Consider the following 13,430-nt stretch of genomic DNA (forward strand, 5'->3'; position numbering starts at 1 on the left):
GAAATAGTGACAACTAGGCCACTATATTCAGCCTGGCACTCACTTCCTTATTATACTGCAGTTTCATATGGATTCCACTTGTATTCCAGCTGCTCTGTTTAGTATTTACTGCACTTCAGGACATACCTTAATTTAATTTTAATATGTGTTCATATCTGTCTGCACAGTCATCACATTGCCATAGACCTGTAAACATTTAAAGTTGTTTTGTCTAAAAATGGGCACAAAATGTACAACGTCTATGTAATGAAGCCCTGCACATAAACACAGAACTGCACAGCTTCCTAAAAAAAATGAAATAAAAGCTGCATTACTTGTGTAATTCCTCTTTTTCAGACGACTCAAAGAAAAGATTACGTGACTGTTTTATTTCTAACAGACCCAGTTACAAACAACAGTTGTCACATCATGTACTACTCCAATATTAAAAACAGGTTCAATACAGTTTAATAAAGGTTCTTTGTGCAAGGAACTAAACCTCAGACATAGCAGAAATCAATCAGAAATCAATCTGGCCCAACAGCCAGATCGTTAAAGGTTCAGGAAATGATTCAGACATTACAGCCCCTCTCAAACTGAATGTGAAACAACAACCAATTAACAACATATTGAGTCCAGCTCTAAAATTAATTGGGAATGACGAGGTTGATCTGATCCTTACGGTGTGTTCTCCTGCTGGATCAAAAACATCAACAGTTAAAGCAATTTGTTGACATTACCAAGATTACAACGCAAATATGCAGCGTGCTGAACTGTAAAATTGTATTTCAAGGCCCTCTGTGCTGCACAGACTGTTATTTTAGTTCCAAGATGTGGCTCATCAATAATTTTGCATCTGACGGTGGCTGTGATAGGCTGAAGCTCTTATTACATTCTGTGTACACAGTCTGAGTTACCTAAGCAGGGACACAAGGACGACAACAGCTGTCCTTAAATAAACTTTGGAAGAGTTAGTGGAAAACTTAGTTATCAGTCAACGGTGCAGGTTGAAATGAAAATTTTCCCAGTGCTGATGGTGTCTGGTGAGTGCTGGGAACTCACATGGACTTGGAACCACCTCCAGGAAGCAGGTTTACTGAATTAACTGGATGACTTTGCTGAGTAAATGAGTCCACATTGAGGATTTGAGGGAGTTTCCAGGTTAAACATATGATCCAGTAAATGTGTGACAGTGCTGTGTTGTTATATAATCAAGAATAATAACATTTATCTTTATTTTCTTTTGCTACTACAGTTTGACCAATGGTCAATAAAAGCACAGGAAAACTTACTTGGATGTTGTGGTTTGTGTAGCTGTACCCAGCTGCCGTAGGGTTAGACACCATGCACTTCCCAAGCACACACACCTGGTTTCAATTGGCAGATGTGTAAATATGCGCATATATATTTTCTGTGAGACGGATGTTACGGTAATAAAACGACTCCAGCTGCTTGTGTTGGTATCAAACTGTCATAAAGTGCAAAAACTGCCCACTACAAGCATCCCCGTTGTAATAGTGATGGTGTTCCTTTATTAGGTTTGAGGAAATTTTAACTAAATAATCCTAATAACACTCCTAGGAACCCAATATCATTTCACGTGTCAGATATTCTGCTTCTGTCTGTCTTGAAACGACTCTACTGATGAGGATTACATATAAAATAAGAAGGTTCTAATGAATCAGTGACTTTCCCAGCTCTGTGCTCTGCAGTGTAAACCATCCAGTCCATTTGACCACTTTCTACACCTCTGTAAGACCAGTTAAACCAGTAAAATACAGTTTTCAAGTAATTACAGCTCGTATCTTTTAACTGAAAGGTAACCGTAGTGTTTAATGGATGTTTTGCATGTCCTAAGTTAGTGTTTTCTACAGCTTATACATTTTAGTGCAGTGTTTAAAGGGTGTTAATTTATTGATTTGAGTGAAATAAACATTGTTGAATTTTTATATTTAGATTTAATAAATTGAAGTCTTGTTGATAAATAGTTTGTCCTTTTACTGCCTGGTGTATCAAACAAATCTCTTTTAATTTTATTGTGAAAACACGATCATGTTTTGTTCTGTGTCCGTCGCCCGTTATAGATTCACTAAAAAGCATAATGGCTGTTTTTTAATTAAAGCTCACTGTGTTAAGAATAAAAGTGTGCAGACATAGAATGACGTTCACACACACGCCCCTAAGAACACACACCACATCACACCCTTGCTGTCTTTAAGATCAGGGGCTGCGGTTCACATTCTACCACACACAAGCACCCTTCTTTGTTCTTCTGTGTCCCACTCCCCTCTTTTCTTGTGACGGCTGATGTGGAGAAACTCCACAATCGCTCACTATTATTTTCACCCCCTCTTCCAAAAACAACACAATTGTTATTTGTTTCTTCCTTTGTTGTTTCTGTGGTGCAGAGACACAAGACAATAGCTCATTCAGCAGAGGCCTTGTGAGTGTTTCGTCTTAGACAAGACACAGAAGATGTGGTCAAGACATAATAAGGGTTCCTGTGTTGCTGCAGTTGGGATCAAGCACAGAAAAGTTTTTCTTAAGGTCAAGAGTTTTTTTTTTTTTTTACATGAATCTCTTCTGACCACCTGTCTTTTCTGAAATGTCTCACACAGAGTTAAATATTTCACACAACGGGACTGGAACTGTTGAGGTTCCTGCTCGTTAATCATCTACTTTCCCTGTTCAGAATGAGTCAGCTGGCAGAGCTCCAGTCCCAAGCCTGTTTCTCCTACCTTCAGGCGAACATTTTCTCTACTTTGTACCAGACTACACTCCTGGCACCATTAATGTTTTCCGTGCAGACTTGTGTAGTAGAGGGCATCTTCATTTGGAATCCATCAGTGGGCAGTGGCCAGATTACAGAGAAGTGTTTGTCCTTTGTTTTGTTCCCTTGGTTGCCAGCACGTCTGGCTTCTCCGTAGGCAATGTTAGTAGCCGCGACTCAGCTGGACACTCAACACGCTGATGTTTTAAACAGCTTTATCACATGAGTGTAGCGCTTTAAAAAGCCTGCTGGTTAATGGTTAAATCTGCTGTAGCTTGGACATGGTACTTTGTGTGTCTAGTAAGATGTAGTATAAGCTTTAAATCTTTATTTCTTACACATTCACTTCTTTATCTGAGTCTGATGCTGTAAATCCTGACATCTCATTGATGCAAATCCTTGTCCTTCTACACCGTAGCTCATGCCTCTATGCTCCCACCCTCCTCTGCTCTGTGCATGCTGAACTTTGAGGTTTGGGGTTTGGTCCAGAATGTGGTCAGCCACTACTTACTCAGGCTGAATGAAACAGAAGTTCCTCACAGCAGCACCCACCTAACATGTCATCACGTTTACACTGAGATACAAACACCAGCAAACTACGGCTCACACTCAGCCAAGGGAATCTCTAAGTGAAGTGCACTCTGGTCCATCTACATCAACTCCAAAGTGATCAGGTCAGCGGGCTCAGTGGTGCGTTTCCCCAGAATAAGGGGTTAGGGCTGGGTTATAGCTCCACAGAGCCTTTGGGGGTTTAGGGAAACAGCTCCAGTGCTCTAATGCAATATTCAAATCCAGCCTGTGTCTGATGCTGCAGCGTGCCCTGCTGCTGTAAAGCTGTCCTGTCTCATCACCGTCCACGCTGAGTCACGCTCCCCACGCAGCCACTGCCTCCACAGCCTCTTGACATTCTCTGTGCGGCTCGAGGGCAGCAGGGGTGAACACACATGCAGGAACATGGGCAAACACGCATGCATGTGCTTTTGGACTACAAGAAAACAAGCACGCAAACGCAGATTCTTCAATCAGAACATTTTTATTGTAACCACAAACACATGTATCCAATTCGACCTACAAATTATGTGGATAAATACACATTTAATGTTACATTAATTTGTTATACCTGGAGCTTTCAACAGTCGTCTCCAGTGAATGGAAGATGTCAGCATGATCAGAGATGAGATATGATCATCTCCCCTTCATATATGGCCACTTGTTGTCACATGACAGAGATCCTGTATTGTATCTTGACATAATGGGACTTAAGCAAGTGCTATTGTCGATTCACCTCAACCAGTTATATTAAATTAAACTTTTAATGCCACTCACAGTTAATGTCAGAAAAAATTAACTTATTAATGTTTCACCTTGCCAACGCTCGATACAGCTTTTCAGGGCCCTCTTCCTCTCAACCATCTTATCTGAGATGTGTGAACAATGCATATAATGCTCTGTGGCTACTCCCACACAATCAGGAAGTATAAATCAGATTTACAGTACGGTGGCTAGAGATACTGTACAGAGAGAGCCAGGAAGGATGTGGCCTGTCCTGTGCTGTGCTGGCACGTTCTTCCTGCCTCTGTCCGTGTTCTATATATGTTCACAGGCAGGGTTACGCTATTTCACACTCTCACTCATAAAACATCACTGTAGCAGTTTCTCATTTATAAACTACTAGGTATGTCCAAACAGGTCCCATAGCTCGGTTTAATGTGCACGTGCTGCCTCCCAGGAATAGCGTATTTAGTGAGGGCCTATATTTTAGTCATTCCTGCACTGGAAACGGGATGACGATGGATTTTTGTGGGTCTTTTTCTGTAATGTGCTGCTCCTTTTATAGACTCGCTGGTCACTGTGTACCTCTCATGTGGTTACGCTATGAGGCACAGCGGCAGTGATCGCTGGCGTTGACTCGTCACTCTGAGCTGACACAGTGGCAGCGGTTATGTGGCTCAATCTGAGAACTGCTGGACTGATTAAAGAGGGTGACGGAGGAGAGTGACATGTTTAGCAAAGCAAAAGTAAATGATAGTTTGTTTAAGAGGAACAGTGTTTGGAAGAATACGCATTGTATCATGACACAGTGACCCAAGACAGTGCAGCCAGAAAGCATTTCATAGTGAGCAGAACAAAACAAAACATATCTGTGGGAACCGTGTGATTGGAGACATAACAGGGCTGTTTGGCATCATTATGTGGCAACTATACAGCATTTACACACATGCTTTAACATGCCTACACTGACTGAAGCTAATATTTCTTTTATTAAAATGCAATTAATTCCTCTTTAAAGTCTTTATATAATTAATTAATTATATGTTTAATGGCTTACAGGGTGCTGTTTAGACAGTTTTTATTCAAATAATATGACAACCATTCTGCGCAGCTTTACAGGACATTTTAGCATTTGTCAGCTCATTGTTTATGGTCCACAGTATTACTGTTTTCATTCTCTCTCATCGACCTCATTTCCACTCACAGCAGGCAGCTGTTTTCAGAAAAGAAACTCTGATAAACAAACTTTACCCGCTCAGCACCAAATTCAGACAAAGTTTACGCTGCTAAAGAGCCAGATGTTTCCTTAGGGAGTCGAGCGACAGCAAACGAGGTCCAAAGGGAGAGAGAAGATTGAATTAAAATAGTCAGGTGCTTAGAGACTTGAAAAACTTTATTAGGTTCATTTTAACTTATTGTTTGTGGATTTTATTGTATCAGCACATATGTATGTATAGGCTAAATTCAGTCTACTTTGTTTCTCAGACATTATCACATCTGACTTTTTCAGTTTCACTTTTCACAAACTCTGAATAGCCAGTGGTATGTAGACTTATTGCACAAAGAAAACAGTGCTGCGTCCAGAAGACAGGTTATTCTTATCTATAATACATGGAAGTGGAATTTCTTGCGGTGGTAAATTATACATGAAACTGTGGTGGTGAATTACAGAGCCGCCATGTCAAGGTACGTGCTGGAACATCTCCTCCTGACTGACTGACTGCACCTACCCGGGATGATGATTTGTGCTCACACTGGAACATTGTGAGAGCAAAGGTTGACTCAGAAAAACGCTTACAAGCGAATGGCGTAATGTGAATGCTTGTGGGTGGAGTGTGGATCTGTGAAGAGAGCAGCAGATACTGGTCAGGGTGTGCATGTAGCTGGGTAGGATCCTGAGGAAACTGATGTTATTCTTGTTTTCATACAGCTCATATCATAACTGGCCTTGGCTGGAGCCTGTAATAAGCCATTCCTCTTATCCTCCTCACCTTGTAGATGAAGTCATAACTCTAGTCTAGCAGACGGTCACTAGCAATCAGTCTAGGCTTAATGAGGCCCTCTGCAGGACAAGTAGAGCACTAACATTGACAAACTGTGGAATAAAACAAGCGTATACTTTATAGACACCACTGACTAAAATCATCCATGTCTACATAAATGTGTGTTCTGAAAATATTCATAGATAGTGACATGTTAGACACTTCACTTCTCAAGCACTTCTCCATCAAAACTGAGTATAATGTCATGTGTATGTACAGTGGAGTACCTCCGAGCAAATTTTACCGCCTGCTTTGAAGTTCAAAGTGGTTCCCTTCCCCCTTCTTCTATTCTGGGTGGTGCCAGATGTGACCTGTGCTGAATCGCTGGGCAAGCGCACCTTTCATGGTAGTGAGGTAAGAATTATGGTTCGCCCCTGAGCCAAAAGGTCTGCCTGGAGCACAAAGAGATGAACACCTCGGAAACCTCGACCTGACACCACAGAGCGAAGTCTGGCTTCAGTACACTGAGAGACTTTTATTAAACCAGCGTGTGTGTGTGTGTGTGAGTGAGGAAAACAACATGTGATGTTTAATTCTGGGTAAGGCCACAAGGCTTCCATGTGAAACTGATTTCCACCACTCGGATATCAAGCCTGTTCTCACTCTGGGATTTGAAGTGATGCTTTTCAGCTCTATAACGGTTGTTGTCAGTCCAAACCTAATTATTGACAATATAATATTGCTGAAACACACAAAATGTTCTAGTGTAATGATCATAGGGACAGTTCTTTTCTTCTCTTTTCTGTGTGAACACATTTTCTTAGTTTCTATTCTTGGAATGATGGCACCACCTTCAGGCAGAGGGTTATACATGCACTTATGCAAACAACAGCAAACAATGAGTGTTCGTTTGTTCGTTTGTTTTTTTCCATTCCATTCCATTTTCCACCGCTTATCCGGGGCCGGGTCGCAGTCCCGGGGGCATCCGAAACAGATGCCCAAGCCACCTCAACTGGCCCCTCTCGATGTAGAGGAGCAGCGGCTCTACTCCGAGCTCCTCCCGGGTGACTGAGCTCCTCACCCTATCACTAAGGATGCGCCCAGCCACTCTGCGGAGAGAAACTCATTTCGGCCGCTTGTATCCGCGACCTTGTCCTTTCGGTCATGACCCAAAGCTCATGACCATAGGTGAGGGTAGGAACGTAGACTGACCGGTAAATCACCTTGACAGACCGGTACACCGACCGCATTACTGCTGCCGATGCACCAATCCGTCTGTCAATCTCACGCTCCCTTTTTCCCTCACTCGTGAACAAGACCCCAAGATACTTAAACTCCTCCACTTGAGGGAGGATCTCCCCCCCAACCTGGAGGGTGCAAGCCACCCTTTTTCCGGTTGAGAACCATGGCCTCGGACTTGGAGGTGTTGATTCTCATCCCAGCCCCTTCACACTCGGCTGCAAACCACCCCAGTGCCTGCTGGAGGTCCCGGTCTGATGAGGCCAACAGGACAACATCATCTGCAAAAAGCAGAGATGAGATCCTGTGGTCCCCAAACCTGATTCCCTCTGGCCCCTGGCTGCGCCTAGAAATCCTGTCCATAAAAGTAATGAACAGGACCGGTGACAAAGGGCAGCCCTGTGGGAGTCCAACGTGCACCGGGAACAAGTCTGACTTACTGCCGGCAATGCGAACCAAGCTCCTACTCCGGTCATACAGGGACCGAACGGCCCTTAACAAAGGGCCCCGAATCCCGTATTCCCGAAGTACCTCCCACAGGATGCCACGAGGGACACGGTCAAACGCCTTCTCCAAGTCCACAAAACACATGTAGACTGGATGGTCGAACTCCCATGAACCCTCGAGCACCCTGGCAAGAGTATGGAGCTGGTCCAGTGTTCCACGGCCAGGACGAAAACTGCATTGTTCCTCCTGGATCCGAGGTTCGACTAGCGGCCTAATTCTCCTCTCCAGCACTCTGGAATAGACTTTCCCAGGGAGGCTGAGGAGTGTGATCCCCCTATAGTTGGAACACACCCTCCGGTCCCCCTTTTTAAAAAGAGAAACCACCACCCCGGTCTGCCAGTCCAGAGGTACTGTCCCTAATCTCCACGCAATGCTGCAAAGGCGTGTCAACCAAGACAGCCCTACAACATCCAGAGACTTAAGGTACTCAGGGCGAATTTCATCCATCCCTGGTGCCACTGAGGAGCTTACTGACTACCTCAGTGACTTCGACCAGGGAAATGGACGAGTCAGCCTCTGAGTCCCCAGCCTCTGCTTCCTCAACAGAAGGCGTATCGACGGGGTTGAGGAGATCCTCAAAGTATTCCTTCCACCGTTCTACAATGTCCCCAGTTGAAGTCAACAACTCCCCACCTCCACTGTAAACAGTGTTGGCAGGAAACTGTTTTCCCCTTCTGAGGCGCAAGACGGTTTGCCAGAATTTCCTTGAGGCAGACCGATAGTCCTCCTCCATGGCCTCGCCAAACTTCTCCCAGGCCCGAGCGGGCTGCGGCACGTTTGGCCTGCCGATACCCATCAGCTGCTTCAGGAGTCCCACAGGCCAACCAGGCCTGATAAGACTCCTTCTTCAGCTTGACGGCTTCTCTTACTTCCGGTGTCTACCACCGAGTTCGGGGATTGCCGCCGCGACAGGCACCAGAGACCCTACGGCCACAGCTCCGAACAGCCGCATTGACAATGGAGGTGAAAAACATGGTCCACTCGGACTCAATGTCTCCAGGCTCCCTCGGGACCTGGTTATAGCTCTCCCGGACGTTTTTTTTGTTTTAGGATTAAAATATGCAGGGAAATATTTCCTGATTCAAATAGTATCCATTTGAAGGAGACAGCTATAGGGCAGTGAGAGAGAAGAGAGGGAAAACAGGAGGAAATCTTTCTATTCAGTTAGTAAAGTCAGGTTGCGGTGAAGAGACATGGTTGTTGACCCAGAACAAATAAAACATAAGAAACCATGACGTCACATTAACCACACGTCACTTGTTTAGTTCTGTTTTTTCTGTGTTAGTAGGGAAATGTTTCCTATTAACCCATGAATTGGGTTCTTACAGCTTGAAGCAAAAATATTAAGAAACACAACAAGATACTGATTACACATATGAATCAGAGAGAACTTATTAATACTGGTGCTCGTCCTCATTCTTAAACCTCCTGTTGCACTTCCTGTCAACTTTCATGTGTTGTTATCTTACACTAATAAGATAGGAGAGCACCACTCTGCACATTTGCAACAGAAACACCTCTTGCTGTATGTGACATTTCACCATCCTCATTACGATTATGATAATTCTTAGTCATGTAACAGTGACTAGTTACAACAGTGATGCTGTCAGCTGCTAAAAACACTCAACAACATGCTAAACTGCTCATATTGATTCTGAGCAGGCACCAAATTACACCGGAGACATTACAGTAGGTAATGATCACATGGCCTTTATCTACAATACAATGATGCAAATGACAACCTAAGGAAATGAGTGCTCTGCAGGAGCCATTGTATACTTATTAAGCATGATGTGATCTGGCAGTAGTTAGAGCAGTGGTATTTGCAATGGAAAGTGGTTTACAGTAAAGGACCGTATTGAGAGAAAGACAGAGTAAGAGTTGGAAATTATCCAGATGCTTCAGCTCTATGTCAGAAGTGACGCTTGCACAGCAAAACCTCAAATAGCTACCTCTGGAAAACACGGAGTGTGATTAAAACTGTCAAAATATTTTGCTTCTCTCGTCTGTGACAGTCGTGCTGTCAGAGCTCGTCATCATTTGCAGAGCTAATACCAGCTGGCATTATGTCACCATTTGTTTTTCCAAGTCTCATCCCAGATACCTGCTGGCACATTGTCACAAATCCAGGAGGTGACAGCAGTGGATCCTGTGGCTAGCCTCTAAAGGAAAAGCAGTGTTGTTACAGTCAGTCAGGAGCCCATCGGCGGTGCGGACAGTGAACAGAGGATTGAAAAAATACTGCAGAAAAAATATTCTCTAAATTTGGTCAATGATTATTCATTTAATCTGACTCTTGGTGTGTACAAAGCAGGATTTAGAGTCACATTTAACCCGGAAAACAGTACGCATGCATGGTTTTAATATTAGAGTCACATCTTTTTAATGAAACAAACAAAGACAAACAGAGAACTAGTTGGAAACCACAAAGCTTGTCAAGTTCTCTGTTTTCAAATCCAGTGGAAACAGTAAAAACTGCAGCCAGCTCTTTTTCTCTAGGTTCAAATGCTGAATGGCAATAATTGACTTGTTTTGTTCAACTTTGCGTGATTCGTGGGAGAAGACTGTGACTAACTCCATGCTGATTAATGCAGAAAATAGAAACTTCAAAGCGGACATATAAACTCTTTTGGGGTCAAAGTGAGCTGGTAGAGTTTTATGTTCTGAAACTGTGTAATTGCACAGTTTGAAAGGAGAAAATGGACTTCTATCATTGTGACGGTACTTTCTTTAGCTTCAGGAATATGACAGAGCGCACAAAAAGCTTTGGACTAGAGTCTTGGTCACAAAGCTTTCAATATGCAGCTCCTTCTTTAGGCTAGGGTATTTATTTTTGGTAGAATTTATTTTTGATCAAATCTGAATTTCAGGTTTCAGCTGCAAGAGTCCAGAGTGGCCGTGACTGCAGCATTGAACACACAGGGCTTTCAGTTCATGTGACCTCTAAGCACACAGTCTGAGCATAAATAAGATAGACTGGCTGTGTGTTTAGCTCCATTCTCCCAAGTAAATTCCCTCATAACCTCCAACCACAGCACCATGCCTCCTATTATTTTCTCCAAGGGTTAGATGAAGGCTGGAACCATCTTGTAGAAGTCTGGGTTCATGCAGCAAAGCTTCTGGATTTACATTCACAGTGGTAACCATTTACTTAAATGTAATCAGCACAATAAGGAACCAAAGGTAGAGATGCCAAAATAAGCATTCGATGGATAAATAAAGAAAACTATTTTAAAAGGGGCCTAACCAAGGGCGACATTGACACCTTTCCTGCCTGCAAACACATGCAGAAGAGGGCAGAACAAAAGGAGCAGGAAAAAAGGGTGGGGTCACAACACGATACAGGATCGACTGGGTGTAACAGGTTACTGCTTGTTTTTAAATAAAAAACCTTCATATTAAACATATAACCATTTATACCATAATCATCCTCTAAACTGCATGAACATGAAGACATTTGTGATCCCTACACCCAAGGCTTTGAAAACGAGAACAGACGGGGAAACAGCATGAACCGGAGCACTTATCATACCTTTCCCAGTAAAGCTCTTTGCCGACAGGTGAAAAAGAGGCTGGTGGTTCCCAATGCTGTTATCTATAGTAGTGATTTCTACTTGTTATTTTGGGGTACTGTCAAGGTTCAGGATTCAAAAGATTTACTGTCACATGCAGCAAGGGGAGAAATGTGGTTCATTATACTGTAGCTTAAAAATCCAAACAAATACACAAACATGAACAATTAGAGAGTTTAAATGACAGCAGCCATCCTCACCCAGGCCATCATCCTTCACAGTCTTATCACAGTGAATGACATTTTATGTCTTTATTAGATAGAGCAGAGAGCTGGACTGTGCAGCTGAACTGGATCACGGACACTGGGAGTTTTGTGGTTGACATCTTAACCCCTATGACACTGAGATGCCTCAATATAAGTGTATTAATTCTAAGCAGGTTTGGAGAATGCCCTGCATTTACACAGAACAAGTGGCAAAGTTAAGAAAACTTTTCTTTTACTTTTCTAAACTACTGTGTTGTCAAAGAGCAAAATGCACTGTAGCATAACTAAACATCTGTTAAAATACCTAATAAAATAAATTGAGACATTCTGTTTTCTCTTTTAAAATGTAATTGGCAGTGACATTCCCTAAATCACAGTTGTATAACTAGCCTACAAACTTTATAATTTCCTGATAGTAGATTATATAAAACCATAAAGACTGTTGATGTCTTGCGTACTAATGGAAAGGCTGTTTACACCCACGAGTTAGCAGGGACCACAAGGGTATTAGCTATTCCCTGTGTACTCATCGCTAAGCAGTGTCTCGGTGTGGTGGAAACTCTGAAGACCATAAAACATAAAACACCTTACAATCATAAAGAGTGATAAAAACATAGAGAGAGCCATAAATTACTAAGGGCACAGACATGTTGTCGCCTGAGCTCTGACTGTGACAGTGTTTAAGTGTGTGTGTTGCGCAGCACCCTGCTATCAACACTGACCATACCTTATTAATGCTGGCAGACTAGACATTATCTAATCCATTTCTGTTTTGCAGGTTTCCATTCTGAACAATTAATGTCTTTAGTCTTCTCTTTACTGTTTAATTTCTTGTCTAGAAGTTAAGAAAGCAGCTATTTGACAGTAAAGCTTCACTGATGAGGCAAATCATTATGGCCAGATATACGCACCCTTTAGTCCACAGGTGCTGTTGCCCTTCTTGGACCACTGTGGGGGGGTTCCCTCCACTGCTGACTATAAAAACATACCATTTTCCCAAATGCTCCAACACATTCTCAGGCCCTTGTTATAAGTCGCTCAGGTCTTTCCACCCACACATCCTTCCCACATCTAACCTGCTGACTATCGACGGTTCACAGACCCTGACGTGCACTCTTGTTACCGATGTTGCACGCTTTGTGATTCGTCATAACATTTTGATATAAAACAAACCCACGTCTCTCTTCATTTCTGGTGCTAGTGGCGTAATTACTGGGAAAACACATCTTAGCACCATCTCAATAGGTATTAGCCTACTTCAGGTTCACATTAGGTGTGCAGAAGTTGATATCAATGCTAGGACCTGAAACTGTGATTCATTTTGCAAATTACGAGTCTATAAAATGTCCAAACGCATTTCATTTAAGCTATTTAAGCTACTATTCTTAGGTTTGATAAACCTGTAAAGTCAGCTGAACACAAACCATCCTTGTCTAACAGCAGGCCTGCTTCAAGCCAGTGCTTTTGTTATTAGAGGAAATATATGTTACTATATCTGGAAGGTGTGCCTGGTAAGTCACTATTACGCTGAGTCACAATTTTGAAAAACTTGCAGTCCAAGTAGTCTCCAAGGTCACAGACACAGCGACAACGAAAACCAAATGGTACAGAGGAGAGATTAATATAGATCTGTAAGGTTTAATGTGCAGTGGTGACCTATACCTACCTAAAGCTGACACTGACTGCTGACCTCTTGGACAAACACAATGTCCCTATAGGACAGAGCTATTTCTGTACTCCAGCTAAAGTCAACTTCTAAAAATATATGCACCCCCACTCCTTAATCAGCCATTGTGAATACTGCCGCTCATAATTTCATAAGTCATAACCATATTTCCATGATTATATTCATGTGACGCCGTCTTTTGTTTAAATGCCTGCTTACAGTCACTGAACCAACGTG

Source organism: Anabas testudineus, chromosome 16 (genome assembly GCF_900324465.2).
Source record: "Anabas testudineus chromosome 16, fAnaTes1.2, whole genome shotgun sequence".
NCBI classification, from domain to species: Eukaryota; Metazoa; Chordata; class Actinopteri; order Anabantiformes; family Anabantidae; genus Anabas; species Anabas testudineus.